The 21,134-nt window shown below is 40.4% G+C and overlaps 1 protein-coding gene across 12 annotated transcripts in view; it reads right to left on the bottom strand.

Moving 5' to 3' along the window:
• Positions 1–21,134, bottom strand: part of RBMS3 (RNA binding motif single stranded interacting protein 3) — a 1,326,374-nt gene that overhangs the window by 715,621 nt on the left and 589,619 nt on the right. The gene's annotated exons all lie outside the window — the stretch shown is intronic.

Raw genomic sequence — 21,134 nt, 5'->3', positions numbered from 1 at the left:
CATATAAAGCCAGATGAATCTGAGACCTGGTTCAGAAACTCTTCTTGGAGGACATGGAGAATGAAAAGTAGCGAAGAAATTGTAGAGTCTACTCCGGGACTACTGTTCGATCACAGTGACCAACTTACTAGAGCAGAAACGGTCACTCTCAGTCTTACATCCATTTTATAAGCATCAAAAGAGGTATCCCACTAGGTTGACGGGTGTCTTTATAAATAAAATCACTGGTTTTCTCACTGTCTATCTCTTTATAATTATTTTGATTCATGAATGCATTAATCACTTTACTGATAACAACACACACACAAAAAAATCATACTTACTTGGCAGAGTTTTTCCCCACCAATAATAAGCAGTATTCTGACAGGTCTATCAGCTATTACATTAATAATACAAATTGTTTCAGAGAAAATATATTTCCTTTAAGGGTCTCTTTTCAAGGCAGACAAGGCTAAAATTAGACATGCCAGCTGTGTTTTGCTGTGAGTGCTCACACATGCCCAAAGCGTGGGCAGACCAATATTGAGAGCCTCTCTACTTTGTCAAACCAGCTCTGTTCTCCCCAGTCCAGAGTCGCCTTTTCAGATAAGAGGTTCCTGGTATAAATCCAGCTTCTTAGTGAAGAACAGAGAATTCTAGCCCAATGCACAATATGGTGTCCATCCGCATACAAGTCCCGCCACCCTTGAGGTCACTGGCTTCCACTCAGGGGTCTGGTTATTGGAAGCTGTGTGAGTACATGGACGTTCCTTGGAGAAAGATAAGGATGGTAGGCAGCTTTATGTTTGAATTTTGCCAATAACAACAACCAGAAAAAAAGGAGAGAGGGTGGAAAGGTATGTTAGGAGTCCTGATAGCACTATCATTGAGAGAATTAAATCAACTCCACCAACATTTAAATGTGTTATGCAGGCCTCACTCATCCCATCCAGAAAGTGGAAATACTGCCAACTTACCTGGCCGAAGGCTATAAACTAAATCAGATACGAAATCAAAATTACATTGATGTAAAAACCATTCAGGGACATCTCATTGCTCAGACAACAAAGCCCTGACTCCTTGGAACAGTTTTCAAGGCACTTGAAAACCCAACTTTATTCTCCAGACTCGGATAGTCAGCTCTGCCCCTCACAGTCATAGTGAACTGCTTTTGAACCAGAATGTGCTCTCTCAGGGCCTTCTGTTATCTGCTCTGCCCTAGGGTGGTCTTGCATCTCCATCCTTCAGCTCCCAGCATGCGTATCAGCCCTTCAGAGTAGCTTTACCTGAACCCTCACTTCCCTACTGCACCTTACATTTGCCCTAATAGAATGCTTAGCCTGGCAACCGCCTGTTAGTTGCATGTTTGTTTCTTCTATGATGCCCTTAAAGCCTCAGGAAAAGCAGGAAAGTACAAGGTCCCATCAATCTCATTCACCTTCATATTTCCAAAACCTGCCATGGAATCTAGCACAAAAAGGGTGCTCTGCAAATGTTTGAAAAATAAGATATCTTAAATACAATAAAAACTCTAACCCAACTAACACACTTCTTTCAGTACATTTCAGTAAATTTCTAGATGCAGGGGATAGAGTGATAACACAGATCAGAACAATGTCCAGCCCTCATAGAATATATATTCTAGTGAGGGAGATAAAGTGATAAGCAAGCAAACAGGCAATATAAATCAGGTAATATGCAGTACTGTTGAGAAATATAGAGCTGAGTAAAGAGAAACAGAGTCACAGGGATCCTTCCTTCCTTCCTTCCTTCCATCCGTCCTTCCTTCCTTTCTTCCTTTATAGGGATTCCTCTTTAAATGGAAAGTCGGGGGTCACATGGGTGGCCCAGTCAGTTGAGCGACCGACTTCAGCTCAGGTCATGATCTCACAACTTGTGGGTTTGGGCCCCATGTTGGGCTCTAGCTGACAGTTCAGAGCCTGGAGCCTGCTTCAGATTCTGTGTGTCCCTCTCTTTTTGCCCCTCCCCTGCCGTCTCTCTCTCTCTCTCTCTCTCTCTCTCTCTCTCTCTCTCTCAAAATAAACAAACATAATCATAAAAAAAATTTAAATAGGATAGTCAGGAAATGCTCACCAAGAAAGAGCTCTGAGGTTAAAGGAAGGGTGGGAACCACACCCTGGGTGTTGTGTACCAAGAGAGCCCTTTTTATGAGGGCCTGGGCTCCCACCCAAACTGCCTTGGTTCCAGTTCTGCCTCTGACAGAATCACTCTGCCTCCTTTTCTCATCCATTCAATGTCACACCACACACTTCATACAGCTATCATGAGAATTCACCCAGATTAACATGCCATGCATTTGTAACACCTTGAAACATACTGGATCTGCTCAATAAATGTCAGCCTGCATCTGGAAGATCATTCCAGACAGAGATAACAGTAAGTACAGAAAGCCTGGCAGCAAGAACATGTCTTTAAAATGTGTAAGAAATGGCACAGAGGCTGAAATGGAGCAAGCAAGGAGTAAAGATTATCAAAGAAGACTGGAGAGATACCCTGGGCCAGATCACGTAAGTCTTAGTGGGCACTTAGTGAAGAAAGCTAAATTAGTTAATAGTACAGTCAGTACTCTATCCAAATATTCGGATTGTAAAGCTAGTCATCTTCAACTATCGAATGCTGTCCTCCAAATGACTTAATGAGGTTCCTCCAAATACTAAGACTTACAAGATCAGGATCCTCAATTGCTTCTGGCAATTTTACCACTATGAACAAAGGATATCAGTATTCTTTTATTAATAACTGGCCTACCTATGCCTTGGAGGGGAAGGATTGGTGACTTACTTACAAATGAAAGGCCTAAATAAGTAACTCCTCAGCCCAAGCTATAGCTCACTTATTACACATAAAGTTCCCAGCATGTGTTGATGATATCTGCAATTTCTACACAAATTGCCACTTTCCAAAATGCTATTGTATTTCATTGGATTATCGCTATGTCCTGGGCATCAACTATCATTAGTCTAAGCACATCCACTGAACATTTAAAGCTTTTCTTAAATAACGCAAAGACAGTTTACCACTTGTGAGAATTGTAAAACCTGTGTTTTATTTTTTTATTTTTTCCGTTAGAGACACCAGTAGCAATCGCAATCGGGGAAGCAAGATACTCATGTCAGAAATAGTTTTTATATCATGTCTGCTCTGTTGGAGAAGTAGTGCTTTCCATTTAAATGATCGAGTTAAGGTAGGAGGTAACTAATTTAAGGCACTCTCTAAATCAGAAGCCAGCTGTGTCCCATTTGCCAACTAACAAATTTTGTACAAATCCAAGAGCAGTAAACCACATCAAAGAGCATGGACTCTTACAAATTCACATGATTCACAATACAGACTGGAGAGACACTCATTTAAGACAAGTTCTTGGTTAATAGGATAGAGACAACATCTCAGACATACAATCTGGAGTTAGAGAAATGATGGTCCTGGAACGAGGGTCAATTGGGTAGAGATGGGAGACTCTCTTCTGGTTGCTCTGACCTATCCACTCAAAGAATAAATGGTTCCTCTCTTTGGCTGACTTATTTTTTTAAATGACAAAGACTTAGTCAAAAGCAGAAAAAAAGAACAGTAGAGAGATAAGCAAATAATAATAATTATTTCATTATTATTATACTACCTTTGAAAGCTATACACTACCCTATCTACAAGACATTCATGAACTTGAATAAACTAAAACAAACAAAAGCACAGCTTGGTATTTCTTGCTCTCTTTATTCAAATTTGGGAAATCCCTTTCCAACACAACAGATGCCAACAGCCTATTAAAGATAAAAGTAAGTTTAAAAAAAAAAAAAGATAAGATGGTAGATTACAAACTCCGACAGAAGTGATACAATTATCTTTTCTCCTATCAAATACTTATCCATTCTTTAAGAACATACTTGAAACAAACCAGAAGAAAGAGACGACTAGTGATTCAACCATTTGTGGTCCAAATCTGAACGATAATTAAATGTAAAATTTTAGTGGAGATAAAGACAATAAAAATTGGCCTTGGAAAAAAATTTCAAGCTTCAGGACAAAATTATAATGGGCTGTATTTCAAGACAATCCTGTACAGAAGCAAGAATAATTTAAAACAATGAACATTATTTAAATCAACAGTTTTGCTTAAACATCTACTATGTGCCTAAATAACCAAGAATACCAATATAAAAATTATCACCCTTGTCTTCAAGTAGATTTAGTATCTCAGTATCTACGAAAAATCAGCCAGTCAGAAATGACCTAAATGTTTTTCCTTATATCTGAATACCTATTTCTAACAATAGTTATCAAATAATATTAACTCGACCCAATTTTTTGAAGTACATTCTTTATTATAATTCTAAGCAATGAGAGATATACATGAAAACTCATGTCTATTTTGCTTTTATTATCTTTTTAAAAATACTTAACACTCCTCTCTCTCTTTACACATACTTTTCATAGCCCTTAATACTGCAGTAGTCACATAGGTTTCTCCTTTACCACTAGGATCACCAAGACTCACATTTCTCCACTTCATTGAAATTAGGCACGACCATGTGACCTGCTAAGGCCAATAAAATCGGAAGCAGAAGTGACATGTGTATGAACTTTTAACTGCTGCTGTTGGATTCATCAGCCCACTCTTTCCTGATGGAAGCATGTGTTTATATGGAGGAAGCATCTTGGAAGGCTTAGAACAGTTGCCTTGAATGGTCACCTGGACCAGCCACTGACTTGTTATGAGCAAGAAATAAACCTTTGTTGGAATTATGCTAATGAGATTTGGTGACTTACCACAGCATCACTTAGCCTACCCTTGGATTCTATATTTGTTGATTTCCTTCTTTGAGGATCCCCTCTACTAATATTTAAGGTCCCAAGGGCAAGGAATTTACCTGTCATGTTCACTGTTTTATCCCCAGCACCCAGAACAGGCTTTGGGATTTAATACACATTTAATAAATACTTGTTAGGTAAATGAAAAAAATTTCCATCTAAAATAATCTCATTTATCTGTCAGTGGTGAAAGTGCAATACTTTATGAAACAGAAGGGGAAATAAGACATACACTCAAATGTAAAAAATGTGTTAAGTTTTCTGGAAAGAGAACTGCTATAAACCTAACTACTGAATGTTCAGAGGAGGGGAAGGGTTTTCTGCATGGAATATAAGGCGTGGGCAGTGGGTTAAGAAACACTACTTACGAAAAGAAGAAGGACAAGGAGAAAAATGAGATAAAATATAGATGGTCTACTATATACTAGACGCTGTGCCAGAAGTTTATGAATGCCCCCTCAGTTAAAACTCACAAGTACCTGGAAAGTGGGTATAATTTTCCACACTTTATAGTTGAGCAAATTGAGAAGGAAACGTTTTACCCATTCTATCCAAGTCATCCAATGATAATATGGTAAAGGAACATCCCTAACCCAAGTCTGTATAAAGACCAAACCCAGCTTTTTCCCTCAGCATCATTTGATGGAGATCTGAAACATTTTATTCTAAAACTGGATAAGATAATCTTTGTGTTTACAACAGAAAACTCACAGTATACATAAAAGTCCTAAATAAGTCAGCGTGTCTTCATAGAAACAGATGGTGCAGAACAGAGAGAAAACTGGAAAGAAAGAGCATGGGCTTCTACGAAATAGCATAAACTCTATTTGGACCACAGACGTGATGGTTAATTGTATGTGTCAACTTGGCTAGAATATAGTGCCCGGTCGTTTGGTCAAACACAAGTCTGGATATTGTGGTGAGGTATTTTTTCAATGTGGTTAACATTTAAATCAGTAGACTTTGGACCTCATCAAGATAAAAAGCTTCTGCACAGTGAAGGAGACAATCAAAAAAAAAAAACTAAAAGACAACCGATGGAATGGGAGACGACATTTGCAAATGACATTTCAGACAAAGGGTCAGTATCCAAAATCTATAAAGACCTTACCAAACTCAACACCCAAAAAACAAATAATTCGGTGAAGAAATTGGCAGAAGACATGAATAGATAGTTTTCAAAAGAAGACATCCAGATGGCTAACAGACACATGAGAAGATGCTCAACATCGCTCTTCATCAGGGAAACACAAATCAAAACCACAATGAGATACCACCTCACACCTGCCAGAATGGCTAAATTAACAACTTGGGAAACAACAGACGTTGGCGAGGATGTGGAAAAGTGAAACCCTTTTACACTATTGGTGGGAATGCAAACTGGTGTAGCCACTCTGGAAAACAGTATGGAGGTTCCTCAAAAAATTAAGAATAGAACTACCCTATGACCCAGCAATTGCACTGACTAGGAATTTATCCAAAGGATACAAAACTGCCCATTCGAAGGGGCACATGCACCCCAATGTTTACAGCAGCACTATCAACAACAGCCAAATTATGGAAAGAGTCCAAATGTCCATTAACTGATGAATGGATAAAGAAGTTGTGGTGTGTATGTATGTATATGTATGTGTATATAATAGAATACTACTTGATGATGAAAAATAATGAAATTTTGCCATTTGCCCATGTAGACAGAACTAGATGGTATTAAAATGAAGTCAGTCAGTCAGAGAAAGAGATCATGATTTCACTCATATGTGGAATTTGAGAAACTCAACAGAGGAACATAGGGGAAGGGAAGGAAAAGTAAGATAAAAAAGGAGAGGGAGACAAACCACAAGAGACTCTTAAATATAGACAGCAAGCTAAGGGTTGCTGGAAGTGAGGTGGGTGGGAGAATGGGTTATATGGATGATGGGCATTAAGGAGGGCGCTTTTTTGGATGGGCACTGGGTGTTATACGTAAGAGATGAATCACTGGGTAAAACTCTCTCTACATAGAGATATACTTAATGGTTGTGGTTTTTTTGGAGAGCCCTGAGGAATACAACAAGCAAATAAAATGCACATGATCATGACCTGAGCTGAAATCAGGAGTGAGAAGCTTAACTGACCGAGCCACCCAGGCACCCCCAACCTAATTTTTTTAACATCAATTAATTCTGCCTTTGTATTTCTCAGTTCCTCATGAATTTATTTGTAAACAATCTCTGTCAGCTTGCTTCTAATATGCTATAGGCACAAGGATTTTTAATTTTATTATTGTTTTTTTGTCTATCACTATGCCTCCCTATCTATTTTGATGCAAAGAATTCCACTATTTGCAGCCCACTGAGCCAATTCTGTCCTGATGTAGCTGGTGGATTCTTATGGCCTTCTTACAAGGACACCTTCTGTCATGACTTGTGTCAGCATTAGACCAGAGCTTTGGAAAATGCCAACTAAAAGCCTTAAAGTAGAGAGAGAGGAGTAGCTGCTTTGTCACAGGAGAAACACTTTTTTTTTTTTTTTCCTAAAAGGAATACCATTACCTTGTATTGACCATCCAGCTTCCAGCTGCCAATAGCTAAGCAAGTCAGGTCAATATGGCCAGATTTGATTGGCTGGGCTGATTCTTCTCTCTGGAAACATCTGCAGAAGTCCAGGCCAAAGGCTAACACTAAATAGAATCACTATGTTGTACATGTGAAATTAATATAATACTGTATGTTAAAAATTAGCTTAAAAAAAAAAAACAAAAATTTTAAGGGCTCCTAAGTAGCTCATTCATTTAAGCATTTGGCTCTTAATTTCAGCTCAGGGCATCATCTCACAGTTCATGAGTTTGATCCCCACAGGGGGCTCTGGGCTGACAGTGCAGAGCCTGCTTGGGATTCTCTCTCTCTCCCTCTCCCTGTCTGCCCCTCCCCTGCTTGCTATCTAGCTCTCTCTCTCTCTCTCTCTCTCTCTCTCTCTCTCTCTCTCTCTCAAAGTAAAAATAAATAAACAAATAAACATTTTTTTAAATTTTTAAATGATTTTAGAAAAACAATTACCAGTTAAATACAAGATACCCATTTAAACTTGAATTCCAGATAAGTCATGAATATATTTTTAATACAAGTATGTCCCAAATATTGCAAGTATGTCCATGGGACATGGTATGTCCCATGAAATATTTGGGCTATACCTGTAAAAAGTACTCATGGCTTGTCTGAGATTCAAATTTACCTGGGTGTTATGTTTCTTTACTAAAGCTGGCAAACAATCTTAATTGATGCACTGAGAAGGTTTAGAGGCCTTTCAGAAGACACAAAAAGTGGTAGAGAGTTCAAATTTAATGGCAACTGGCAATGTTTAATATTTTCAATCCTTTTTACACTCAAACCAGGTAAATAAAAAAATGTCCCCAAATGACGTCTCCTCTTAGGAGACTTAGATCACAGCCGTGTCCCTGATAGGAATCCAAACACTATTCCAGTATCTCTGGTTTTGTTATAATAGCAAACTTGTTGTTTCTTTTTCTTTTTTCACATGAGGGATCATTTACATTTTTTTCTTAAGTTATTATTCAGCCCAATAAAATACCTGCCAAGAATGACAGATGCCCAGATCCCATCCCTGACACCAGAAAGTTCCAACCTAGAGAACCAGACAAATGTGCGAAATACAAGAGAAAAGGAGATCAAGGACAGCGCTCCCCAAAGCGTGGTCTAGGAAGTGCTGATGTGCCAGCACTCCGGTGTCCAGGACCAGCGTGTACAGGATCCAAAAATAAGTGTCCAGCCACTTTACAGTCATTTGTCAGAAGAATTTTATGTCTCGTTCCCAAATAATAAAAGTTTGGACATGTATTTTGAGGGTCTGTTTTTTTGTACTTCATTTTTCTAGCAATTTCTATCGTATAGTACAGAAATATCAGCTAAGGTCAATTAGAAATAAACAAAAACCTGTGTTTCATGACAGAGAGCTTGAAAAGTGCTGATCTAGAAAATATACAGTTGTCTTACTTCCTTTCATTTCCATTTGCACATTTCTAGTGGTGGAAAAGTTGCATCGATGTGTTTTCTGATTGCGATACAAGGAATAATGAAACTCACGTGAACTACAAAGGAAAAACGTAATTCCCTCAAATTTACTCTTCTTGTGTTCCTAACTCATTCTCTTTTCGTTGTCTATTGCTTACCCTCTAACCTACAGTCAGCCCCCCTGACCCCAAAGGCAATATTTAAGAGTACCAAACCGAAAGCCAGGACACATGAGGCTTGTTGGTTGTTGACTGACCCTGGCCACATGGATTCCCCAGCCAGAGCCCCATGTGTAAAATGCAGGTTGTAATGAGGTCATTTAAGGTCCCTTTCTGACTCTGACGCCAGGACGCACTTGTTGAACTAAGATGAGACTGTGCCTTTTTGGCTACGGGGTTCCACTGGCTGGCCCCTGGAGTGGATGGCAAGGTTCAGGCCAACAGCACAAGCTCGACACGCTTCCTCCAGGGGCTTTGTGCAACTCCCAGCCATTCCCGGCAGCTGCAGGCTGGGAGGCCCCAATTCCAAAAATAGCCCCACAAATTATGATTTGCCTTCTAGAGATGACATCTCTGTGAACAACACTAAATCGCGGCCATACGCTTAGCCTGACACTTTGGCCAGCGCCTCAAAAACAGCTCAATCCCTAGAAGTCTAGATGCACCATCCATCCCACCCAGGGGGGGTTCAGGATCCTGAATGTTTATGCTCATGATGCAGTCAGGAAACATAATTATTCGTTTTTCTTTAAGGAAGTTTATGACCGAAGGTAATGGGGGTAACATAAACGTACTGACTGTTTACTGAGACTCATAAATGCTAAGAACACAGACAAATAATTGTCTCTTGGAGATTTGTTCTTGTGGTGTAGAATCTTCATTTTTAGCAATTTAACTACTGAAAGTTTACCCACCTTGAGGAGAATTATTTAGTGGGAAATAAAACTTAGCACCTATTTCATTCCCTGCTCCAACAACTTTCTTCCTTTCAGAAAACTGCCTTTCACATAAAATGTGCAGAAGGTAGCTTGTTATATAGGGCTAGTAAAACGAAGAGGTAATTAGTACAAGCTAAACCTCTAAATAATAATGTCAAGTCTTAACATTTGCAGAGCTCTGGATCAACATTAACTAATAACTTCTCTGTTTTCCTCTGTGAGAGATAAACTTTGTTACTCACAAATTATCAAGAAAGAAAAAAAAACAAGAAATCAGTTCTGGCCAATTATTTAAAAAAAAATAGTAAAGCTCAGGTCAGAATTTAGCAAGGACAATCAAATGCTTATACCCCTTTCTGGTTCAGAACAGTGCTCATTTATGGGTAGGATGGGCCACTGGTCAGACTGAGCTCTTCTAAGGAGACCTTCCAGAAAGGTTTGGTATTGCAGGGCAGGGGAAATCAGTGTGAAGCTACTGGACTTTTGGACTCCTGACCTCCTACCTTAACTGACACAATGACAATACAGGGTGGCCTTATGTGTGTGTGCAGTGGGGAGGGGCAGAGATGCTGCAAGGAATTCAGTGTGTAGATGGACTGCCCGTAGCTTCCTCCCTCTCCCTGCAGCAGACAGCTGTGCTAAATTTGTCAGTTAGCCCTGCCTCACCCCCTCCAGCAGTGGTCATACTGTCAGATTCCCAAGCATGTTGCCTCTTCAAGCAAAGGAGTTAAAAATGAACCACTCCAGGAGTGTTGGGTGTCCACCTTCGGCTCAGGGCATGATCTGGCAGTTCATGAGTTCGAGCCCCATATCGGCTCACTGCTGTGACCCTGCCAGCACACAGCCCGCTTAGGATCTCTGTTCCCCCTCACTGCCCCTCCCCCACTTGTGCTCGCCCCAAAATAATTAAAGAAAAAGTGAACCACTCCAACGAAGGGAAAAAAAATAATGCTGAATAAGACCCCTTACCAGCTCATCTGTTTTTCTTTGTCTCCACATCCAGTGGGAAAGAAAATTGAGAGCTCGTCAGGATTGCCTGCATGGCATCAAACAGTCCCTCGCAGGGAGGGTACAGAGAAGGCTCTCCGATGCCTTGCTTGGAGGAATGGCCCACAGGTACCCCGGGACAGCACATCCCCAAAAAGCAGCAGTTGGAAAAGGAGACATCTGGCCCAGAGATACCTCTCTCTTCTCCCTCCCTTAGGCTGAAAACATTGAGTTCTCTCGGTCTCTAAAGGAGGACAAAGTATTGAAAGGAATGTAGGGACGCCAGTCTGTTTCCCAGTGTAAATGGACTCCCATTCCAACCACGATCTGGTGTGAGTGCCCATGCCTCATCTCTGACGAAGGGATGGGGAGCTTGTGCCGATTCCTGGGTTCATATTGGTCTGGAGATTAAAACTATCTTCTTTTCCATCTTGGAAGAAAGGTACACATGTTACCAGGGACAGGGAAACAGGCAGGGACCACTGTGCTAACGTGGACCTATGGATCCCACGGTTCTAACAATGTAGCCACCATGATAGTAGCTGGTAAAGGCTGCTGTCCAAATCCAGCTTCTTTATTTTTGCTGAAAACTTTAAAAATTACCTTAGTTTCTTGGTAAAGAAACAATGTTGTATCAAGGCCCCTAGGAAAATCATACAGCATTATTCCATAAGGTCATAATGGGAGGATCTATCCATTCTGACGAGGGATGAATGTATTGGATTCACTATGTTTGGTCTGGGAAATCTCTTTTTGTCAAATCCAGGATAACCAATTGTCCATTACATACCACGTCCTTGCTAAGAGAAGCTGGTGTAGAAATATTTAATCTCCTCATCCATAAACATTTCTTTCCTCCCAGAGCAGGAAAAGGCTGATCTTCTCAAGGCCTAATGTTATTTATTTTCCAGTGAAGGAATATGATTTTTATACCAGGTACTGTTTTCCCTTAGCATTTTTTTTTTAAGTGGCTGCCTTTTCAACGACTCCTAGAACTAAGATCCTGACCACTTGCCCTTGTTAAATATCTAGTGATCCTTTTCCCCAACAGATGGGAAGGGCCTCCTGATATGCCCCTGGCCTAATTTCAATTTGGGTAATTGCATTCTGTCGACTTGAAATTTCCCCACCAGTTTAATCTGCCTGAGATATGATGCCTCATTCTCGGTCCTGAACTGCCTGGCGTGCCGTCGGAGGCTGGGGGACAGCTGGTGCATTCCACCCCAGAAGTGGATGCATTTTAGTGGCAGGTGCAAAGGTTTTCTTCAGCCGAATACAAATTCTAATGTAGGAACAAGCCTCATGGATGCTTTTTATTTTTTCAATGAACGTAACTTCCATGAAACCGAAAAATATGAAAGCATCCAAAGCATAAATATGAATCGAGAAGAAAATACACTTGCCCTAAAACCAGTCTATTGTGTGATCATTTTGCACTCTGTGAATCTTATAATGCTTCTACATTTGAATGTTACCAATAAGGAGGAATAATTCACATAAAAGCAGACAACCATTCCTCTTCTGAAAGAATTTTATACACACACACAAGGGCGCATGGGTATATGCACACATCCGTACACGTATGTATAGGTGTGTGTGTATGTGTGTACCCCAACTCTTACCTCCTTCTGGGGAGTCCTTTTCAGTTCGGACTAAAACAACTTGCCCCACAAAACCACCACATTCGGCGTTCTATGCATACCTCATTTGAGTAGGTAATACATTTAATTGTAACGAGCTTATCGCTATCCATTTCTGTTTCCCCAGCACCTAGGACATAATAGGTGCTTAATAAATAAATATACAGACTACATAGGTCAAATCTAATTAGTCTTAAGCTCTGAGCCCCAAAATGCTATTTCTAAGCGCTGAAAGTCAAAGTGTATTTTTTCAAGGTAACCCAGGAACACTAGTGGCCCAAAGTCTCATTCCTTAGGCCACCTCTGCTCTAGGGAACGGTTGCGGGCAAGCACAGGCTCACCTTGCAAACGCCGGCTATTGGACGTGGTGGACTGCTGAGCAAGCACAGGCTGAAGGTTCGGGGTGAGTACACCGAGGCAACACCCAATCAGTGGAAAACAGGAGTTAGTAGAGAAATGCTCCTGCCTCCAAGCCTTCAGACAGACAATTCTGGAAGCACGCCATACCATCTCAGGACACCTCCGTAAAACTGAACCCCATTGCTCAACCTCAGCTTTTGTTTTTCCTTTTTCTGCAATCTTTTTAGCAGTGACCTTGATAACGTACCATTATAATGGACTTTTCTCCATCCCCTCTCACCCTGCCCCACTCCTGCTTCAGGGAATTACATCTCAAACAAACTACCTGCACCCTTGCCTCAGGCTCTGAATTTGGGAGGACCCAAACTCTAATGACGTAGGACATCACCATACTGACAGCCACACCACCAGACTATCCACAGAGAAACATACAGAGGACCTATTCCTCCACCATTTCTTTTCTTTCCCTCTCATAGGATGGATAAGCCATACACCAAGACCACCTTAATATATTTTGGCTAACAGATTACATGTTATACTTAAGCCAGGAGAAAGGAGAACCAAGATTGTGATGAGATGTATATTCTAAAATACTAAGCATTTCAGCTCTAAATATACTACCTTACCAATGACTCAGGAGCCATTCCCAGAGTCTCATAATTAGTAGGACAGTCCAGATTCTGCCTCATTTTAGCCTCTGCAGGTCACCATAAATTAGCTTAGAGGCCCGAAGCCTCTGTATGACTCAAGCTGACTTGAATCCTAATTTGTGCCGTGCAGAAATCTTGGCAAAGCCATCGGCATGCTTAAGTCTTAGGCTGTCTTGGCCCTCGGGGAAAAAAACATATTTGCAGTTGCTCCTGCCTTTGTCCTCCTTGTTTAGGGTAGATCATCAGTGGGTGGTGTCCCAAACGAAGAGTGGACCTTGATGAAGCCTGGGATCCAACATGTGATGACTATGCACTTCATGAAGCCAAGGGTAGATTGCCACAGAAGAGGGCCAGGCCACCTCTGAGTTGACCATCTCATACTCACTGAAGGGCTACCCTGTTGGCCACACCAGAGAGAGAAATGCAGGGGACAAATGGACTACAGGGAATTCTCCCCAGTTTTTAAGATACTAATGTTTAGACCTCCGGCTTCCATGAGGTCAAACTGAGGCCAGAGCCTGACATAGCAGCCAGAGTGAGGCAAAGGTAGACTGAGGGACCAGAGTCTCTCAGTCCATGGAAAGGACTACAATACTTTACGAGTTGTATTAGAGAAGGCCCATGGGGTGTATGGATCGTCCTTTGAGTTCCATAAAATTAATGATTTTTTAATCTGACTGTAAAGACTCTTTTTCATTATAAAATGTTGAAATGAAAAACTGTATACGAACAAGGGTATAAAAATTATATTACAAAAATTAACATATCTAGCCCTATCTAATCTTATTACACAGAGGTAGCTGCTTTTAGTATTTATTTGCTTCTAGCTTTTTCTCTATGAATAATGAGTATATATTTCCTTCTGTTCATGTATGTGAGATCTGGGTAAAATATTGTTATTTTTGTGCACTTCTTTCTTCTGACAACACATTGTGAGCATTTTCTTTGAACACACTACCTAATGGGATATAATATGTAATTATAATATTTTCTATTTCTCTACTGATAGATGTGTAGGTTGTTCTGATATTTGTCATATGTCATATATAATTCATATGTATAGTATATCTAATATGTTTTGAGATTTCTCCCCTTTTGGTGTGGATTCTGGAATTCCCTTCTACAGCAAGAGGCAGATACCCATCAGTGGGTAGTGCCTGGGTCATGCATGTACCCATGGCAAGCCATCTTCCGTGTGTTGATATCTATCCTCTTGGTCACAAGATGACTACAACAGTTTGGGCCACGTTATCATCACCTCCCCAGGATCCTCAAGTAGCTTGTTTTTCCTCTGGTGCCTTTTAAAAGTGTAAGAAATCTTACTAGGAGCTCCTGTCCCCAACAGTCTGCTTCTCATGAGTCACATGCATTGTCTTAACATGTTCACTGATAGGGGCGAGAGAACTGTAATGATTGGCTTAGACTACAGAACACACACCTCCCTCTGAGCCTAGAGGACAGATCATTGGCTCCAAGCAAATGGCAGCATTTAGCTGGAGAACGGAGTGTGTACCCTAGACCAGGTCTGGAGTCCTCCTGTAAAGAAGGGGAGATTTAAATGGGGATTAATTTGGGGAGGCAAGACAGAATTGTCTTCGATATAAATTAAAAGTGTCTTGTTATCTCTCAACCTGTATTATCACATTCTTTTCCCTGATAACATTGTCTCTCCTTAATTCACCACCTAGACACTCCTTTTTAATCAAATTTTTGCTGGCTATCCCTGAATCTTCCAAGAAGTTCACTGGAAAATTAACATAACAATGATAATGAGCTTAAGGTCTTGCTCTCCTTGGGGGCATTTCTGTTCTAAAAGACAGTTCTGGAAGATATGAACATCTTCAAGATTTGTAAGAACAAAGGAATAATGGTAGCACGGCAGGCAAGAAAGGATTCAAGACGCAGTGTGATCCTACTACCACCTCGCTCATGCCACCATGATCTACTGCTCTCCCTGTTACATCCACAATGGCCTCCTTGCCGTCCCTCTAGGAGGCCAGCGTACTCACACCTGGGAGCCTTGCAAGTTACTTCCGTCTACCTGAAACAAGCTTCCTCTAGATAGCCACAGGACTTGCTTCCTGGCTTCCTAGAGCTCTCTGCACAGGTGCCACCTTATCAAAGAGATTTTCCTTGATCATCTATATAACATGGCACCTTCACTTCATTCTTTATCCTATTACCCTACTTTCTACATAGTTGGCCTTTAAAAACCACCTGACATGGTATGTATGTGTTTGCTGTCTTCCTCCAAAGCAGATAGTGAACTCGAAGCTAGAATTGATGTTTTATTCACTGTTAATTCCTCTGAGCCTAGAACAATGCCTTAAAAAACACAGGCATTCCCTGTGTGGAATGAATGGATGACTAGATGGAAGCTTTGGCAATGGCAAATTTAGATGGTCATTCTCCTCTTGCTTAACCTGCATCACAGCAGAAGTCAAGTGGGACCTAATCCTGTGTAGGCATCGTTCTCTATCATCTACCAGTGATGTCCTACTTTCCTCTAGGCAAGGTCTTCATTTTGCAGGATGAGCTATATAGGTCTTGAAATCTGAACAGTATCTATCTTTCTAATATGAAATAAAAGGCAAGTCCCAACTTGGAGTAGTAAGACACATCATATAACTTGCAATACTGTCTAATTAACAAAATGTGTTTCAATTCTGATTAAAATTTATTTTGCGTGCCAGAAATGGTCATAAAAACATATCTCAAAGCCAGAGGAAATAAGGCAATATATTTATCCATTGTAACTTAAGGAGTAAATTACCAGGGAGCCTGGGTGGCTCAGTTGGTTAGGCATGTGACTTCAGCTCAGGTCATGATCTCACAGTTCATGAGTTCAAGCCCCGCATCAGGCTCTGTGCTGACAGCTCAGAGCCTGGAGCCTGCTTCACAATCTGTGTCTCCCTCTGTCTCACCCCCTCTCCCCCTCACGCTTGCGCGCGCGCGCGCTCTCTCTCTCTCTCTCTCTCTCTCTCTCTCTCTCTCTCAAAAATAAATAAATATATTTTTTTAATTTTTTAAAAAAGAAGTAAATTACCTTATGTCTTGGAGCTTCCATTTGATGCTGTAGTACACACACACACACACACACACTCACAGTTTCAGAGACTTTCAGGTTAAAAGGGTGATATGAATTCGTGGACATAATCACCCACGTGAAACTATGAAAAAGTCTATATTCGAGTTCAGAAAAGGACACACCGGAAACCATACATATGTACCAGAGAACAGTTGTGATTGCTGGTCGTTGTGGTGGTAAATATATCAGATTGAAAGGGAGGCAACCACACGACAGTCACAGGGAAGTGAGACAACAACCTATCTGAGATAAATATTAAAGACGTGCCAGCACAGCCTAGTTAACACTCACTGTCGGTGCAGAGACAGCGGTGGGAGTGCATATCTGGACCCCACTGGCATCTTGGGGACAACGATGAGACAGGGGAAACCTTCAGGAGCAGCCTCCCTAGGCCTGTGTTAGGTGAGCATAGCCCAGTCAGTGTAGGAGGGGGATGAGGACAATTTTGAGAAAGAGGTACGGTACCCATGTCTGGCCAAGAACAGAGCTCTGACCAGCTAAGTCTTGGCTTCCTCACCAAACTTGGGGACCAAACCCTTCGGCCAATCTCCCAAGCCAAGGGTCTCTGAAGTGGCAAGATGAAAGTGTAGCAAACATAAGCCGGTCCCTTCTCTGAAAGACTTCTGCGGGCTACCACCCGATCTCTGAGAGAACCAGCCTGATTCTCAAATCTGTGTATTGGGTAATATATTCTATTTGTGGAATGCTACATAAATTTTGCTTAAATATCATATTCTCAACTAATACTTAAGAATTAAGTAGAATATCCTTATGTCATGATATATGCTGTAGTAAATGAAAGAATGCATACACTAGCAGGTGATAGCGGTTTATAACCTCAAAATATATGTATAGCACACACATAAATCCATACAAAAGTATAGAAAGATATACTCCATAATGGTAACAAGGAAAAAAAGAAGTTAATTTTATTCTTCTTTCTATTTTATATGTTATGGGAAAAGAAATTTAATTGGCCATTTATTCTAAATATATCCAGAAGCTACACACTATTCACCACTGCTAACACCCTGGTCAGAAACACCATCATTTTTCACCTGGATTACTGCACTAGGCTCCTAATAAGCTCCTGGCTTCCATTCTCATAGTCTATTCTCTACACAACAGCTGAAAGTAAGCTTTCAAAAATGGGAGTCAGATTCCTCGGCTCAAAACTCTCCAAAGGTTGCATATCACGCCCATTCCAGAAGTCTCTCTCTATCACTTTACAGGTTTCTCCTGCTATTGTCCTTGTACCGACATAGTAAGATCATGTTTTTCCAGTTTTCAGACTTGCCAAACATTCTCCTCTCTTTGCATAGGCTGTTCCTGCTGCTCAGAACACTCTTCCTTTCTGTACCACCGTCTTCAAGTCTTTAATGTTCTCCTTCACAAGCAGCCAGCCAAGGCCCCAAACACCTGCCTCCTCCCCCTGCTGTCGTCAAAATTCCCTAACTCCCCTTCTTCTTCAGGCCACACTGCACAGTTGGGGGGGGGGGGGGGCATAAGAGTCTCATAAAATTGAATGTGAATCATCCCCTCTGACGCTGTGTGCAATGTGAAGACCCCACTTTATTTCGTTGTCTCTCTCCTGCTGTGAGACTGTCTGCTCCATGAGGGTGGAGGTGTCTATGGTAGTTACTGCTATCACCTCAGTTCTGAGAACAAGGCTGGCACTTACCACCTACTACTGGATGAATGAATCACAGGAGAGTAGAAATAAAAGTGATTTGTGTTTTCTTCTATAAATGACTTCTAATTTCCCTATTATTTTTTTTTTTAATTTTTATTTATTATTGAAGGGGAGAGAGACAGAGCACATGCCAGGGAGGGGGAAGAGAGAGAGGGAGACACAGAATCTGAAGCAGGCTCCGGGCTCTGAGCTGTCAGCACAGAGCCCGACGTGGGACTAGAACTCACAAACCGTGAGATCATAACTTCAGCCAAAGTCAGACACTTAACCTCCTGAACCACCTAGGTGCCTCTTCCCTATTATTTTTAAAACCGGAAAAAATTATTAAAAACAAAAATATATAATTGTGCTTATTTTATTTCTCTTGTTCTTAGGCTGGAAAATCAATTTCTTCTGGACTCAAACTAAAGAACAACTAAAGAACGATATCTGTTTAAACTATTGTTGAATCGAACATCCAGTAAAACATATCTAAGCTCTGTAGTCATTTCCATGGGTTTTCCCCACTCCCACTGATTTTGGTGCAGTTTCTGATCAGTCACGATGGTAGGAGATGACCCAATTTCATTACATCTGAAGCTATTCAATTTTTCTGTGATACGATTCCATCATGGGCCAAGTCGAATGGTCCAACAGAGAGATGCTCTCACATTCTCTTAAAAGGTTATCCTTTGGGCTTTCTTTTAAGATATTGTTTCTTAGGAGAAAAATTGAAGCTTATATCTAAGGACAAACTCTATGATGAAACTTTTTCTTGGTTCTCAATCCTCCTACACTCACACACGGAAAGTTCTGAAGACCCAGGCTTACAACCCTAAAAATGTTGATGACTATAAGTGAATTTCAACCTATGTTTAAATCTGCTTTTAAGTATCTTTAAAATGAGTTAGGTATTAACCCTTTACAATTTGATCATTTGTAAATATCTCAAAGCTGACTCTCTGCAAATGGTAGATAAAACCAATCCAACCAACAAAAACAATAAATGAGTTTCACTCTTTGCCACTCTTAGCTTTATTTAACATTGCAGCAATTTCCTCTGTAATAAACAACTCAAAATCAAGCAAAGACATACCAACCAGCGAGGAGAAAATGAATCTGGTCAACAGAGATTTGGGACCTACCTTTAATCCTTTAATAATGGTCCAGAAAATAATTTAATCTCTTGCTGTTATTTTGTAGCTGGCAATTCAACCAAAGACATCATTTTGTCCTCAGCAGGGGCAGTCATTTTTACGCTAGCCTCTGTGGATAGCTTTATATAATTTATATAGTTTTTAATTTTGGTAATAGCAACTAGCTGGCTAAGGCAATAAGCCCTTTTTAACACAGACTAAATAAAGAAATCTCTCATATTTCAATTAACTAACTGAACCAAATCATAACGAGTATGACTGTTTCATTTCATTTGGCTGTTGCTCAAAGAATGTTCACTTAAAACATGTTTCGTTGTTAATATTTATAATGTTCACACTAATATTATAATTAATACTATAATGTTCATACTCATATTGGAAAATTAAAAAAAAAAAACACCAATCTGTAATAGAATGGCCATTATACCAACCAAAACTCTTGTTTTTATGGAATTAATGGTGTTGTCCTTGGCTTTTTACCTCTAGAAATGTGAAAGAGGCCAGGGAAACAATGGGTAGGGATGAAAGATTGTGTGTCATACAAAAGTACACGGGTGGCCCCATTTATTAAAACATCTTGTGAAACTATCAATAGCCTCACTGGTTTTATGCCTCATGCTGCAGATTTTTAAAATATGCACAAGATAACTCTATCTCCAATACTGTATAAACCATTCTGGCAAATCATAGTAGTCATTGAGTAACTATTGATAAATGTAATTCATCTTTTCTCAGGACACATGACTGTGTAGGAGAACATCACAGAGCTACCCTCCACTAGATGTAAGTTTCAAAAACTTCGAAAGATTCCGTCAAAAGTCCATCCCTGTGATCAATTTCCAAGCACATATAATTCTTACAGACACTTGTATGTACTATAATAAAGTTAGTAATAATCATTTTAAATAGTCCATTATAAAATTGTTTTCCAAGAAATTAAACTGATTCCTAATCCAACATTATAAAATTCTAGATATAAACTTCTTCCTACTTGTCATTTGGCCATCAATATTTCCAAATTTCCAAATTTAATGCAAACTTTTTTTTTTTTAATTTACATTTCCACATCTCTGAGAGCAGGCTGTGTCATATAATGGACGATAAGAAAGTATTGCATTATAGTTTAATAGGAAGCATTTTGTTCTCTTTCCTGGTTAGAGTAATAGAACATAAAATGATGATGTGTCTGGTAACCATTGCTTCTTGAATTCAATGAAATATAGGAATAGACAGTGTTTTCTTGGCTCACTAACTAGATTTATTGTATGATACTATACCTGGCTGAAAGTTGGTTAAACATACTCCAGGATAGACCACTATCCCCTCACACACGAGGTACTTAGCACTTCGCTGTGGGGGAGGGGGGGCGGGGGGAAAAACCTCTCAACAAATGATAATAACGGCCTTCTTTGATATGAAATATCTGAGTATGTACAGCAGATGCTGTTCCTGACCCTGCTGATCTCCTTTACCAAGCTTCTGTTCCCATGCCCTCATCTTTTCTCGAGGTATGCCCTTAGCCTACAGGACCCACCGCACCCAGAGTAGCCTGGGAGTTTACAACTACTTGCCTCCCTGGGGGGCGGCTCCTGACCAGTGGTAGACAAGTTTGGCTCCTTTGCCTAAAGACAGGCAATGCTCCTGTTCCAAATTTTCCCCCTGGGACAAGGCTAAGCTGGACTTCTAAAAGCACACCCTTATCTAACTTCTCCCTTGTCCTACTCAGCTTCCTTGACTCCCTTAAAGGTTTTTTTCATGAGAGCATTCCTTCAATAAATCACTTACACAAGAATCACAAGTTCTTCTTGTAGACAACCCTTCCTAAGA

The sequence above is a fragment of the Felis catus genome, chromosome C2 (assembly GCF_018350175.1).
Source record: "Felis catus isolate Fca126 chromosome C2, F.catus_Fca126_mat1.0, whole genome shotgun sequence".
Lineage (NCBI taxonomy): Eukaryota > Metazoa > Chordata > Mammalia > Carnivora > Felidae > Felis > Felis catus.
This window is presented reverse-complemented; position numbering and strand designations above follow the sequence as displayed.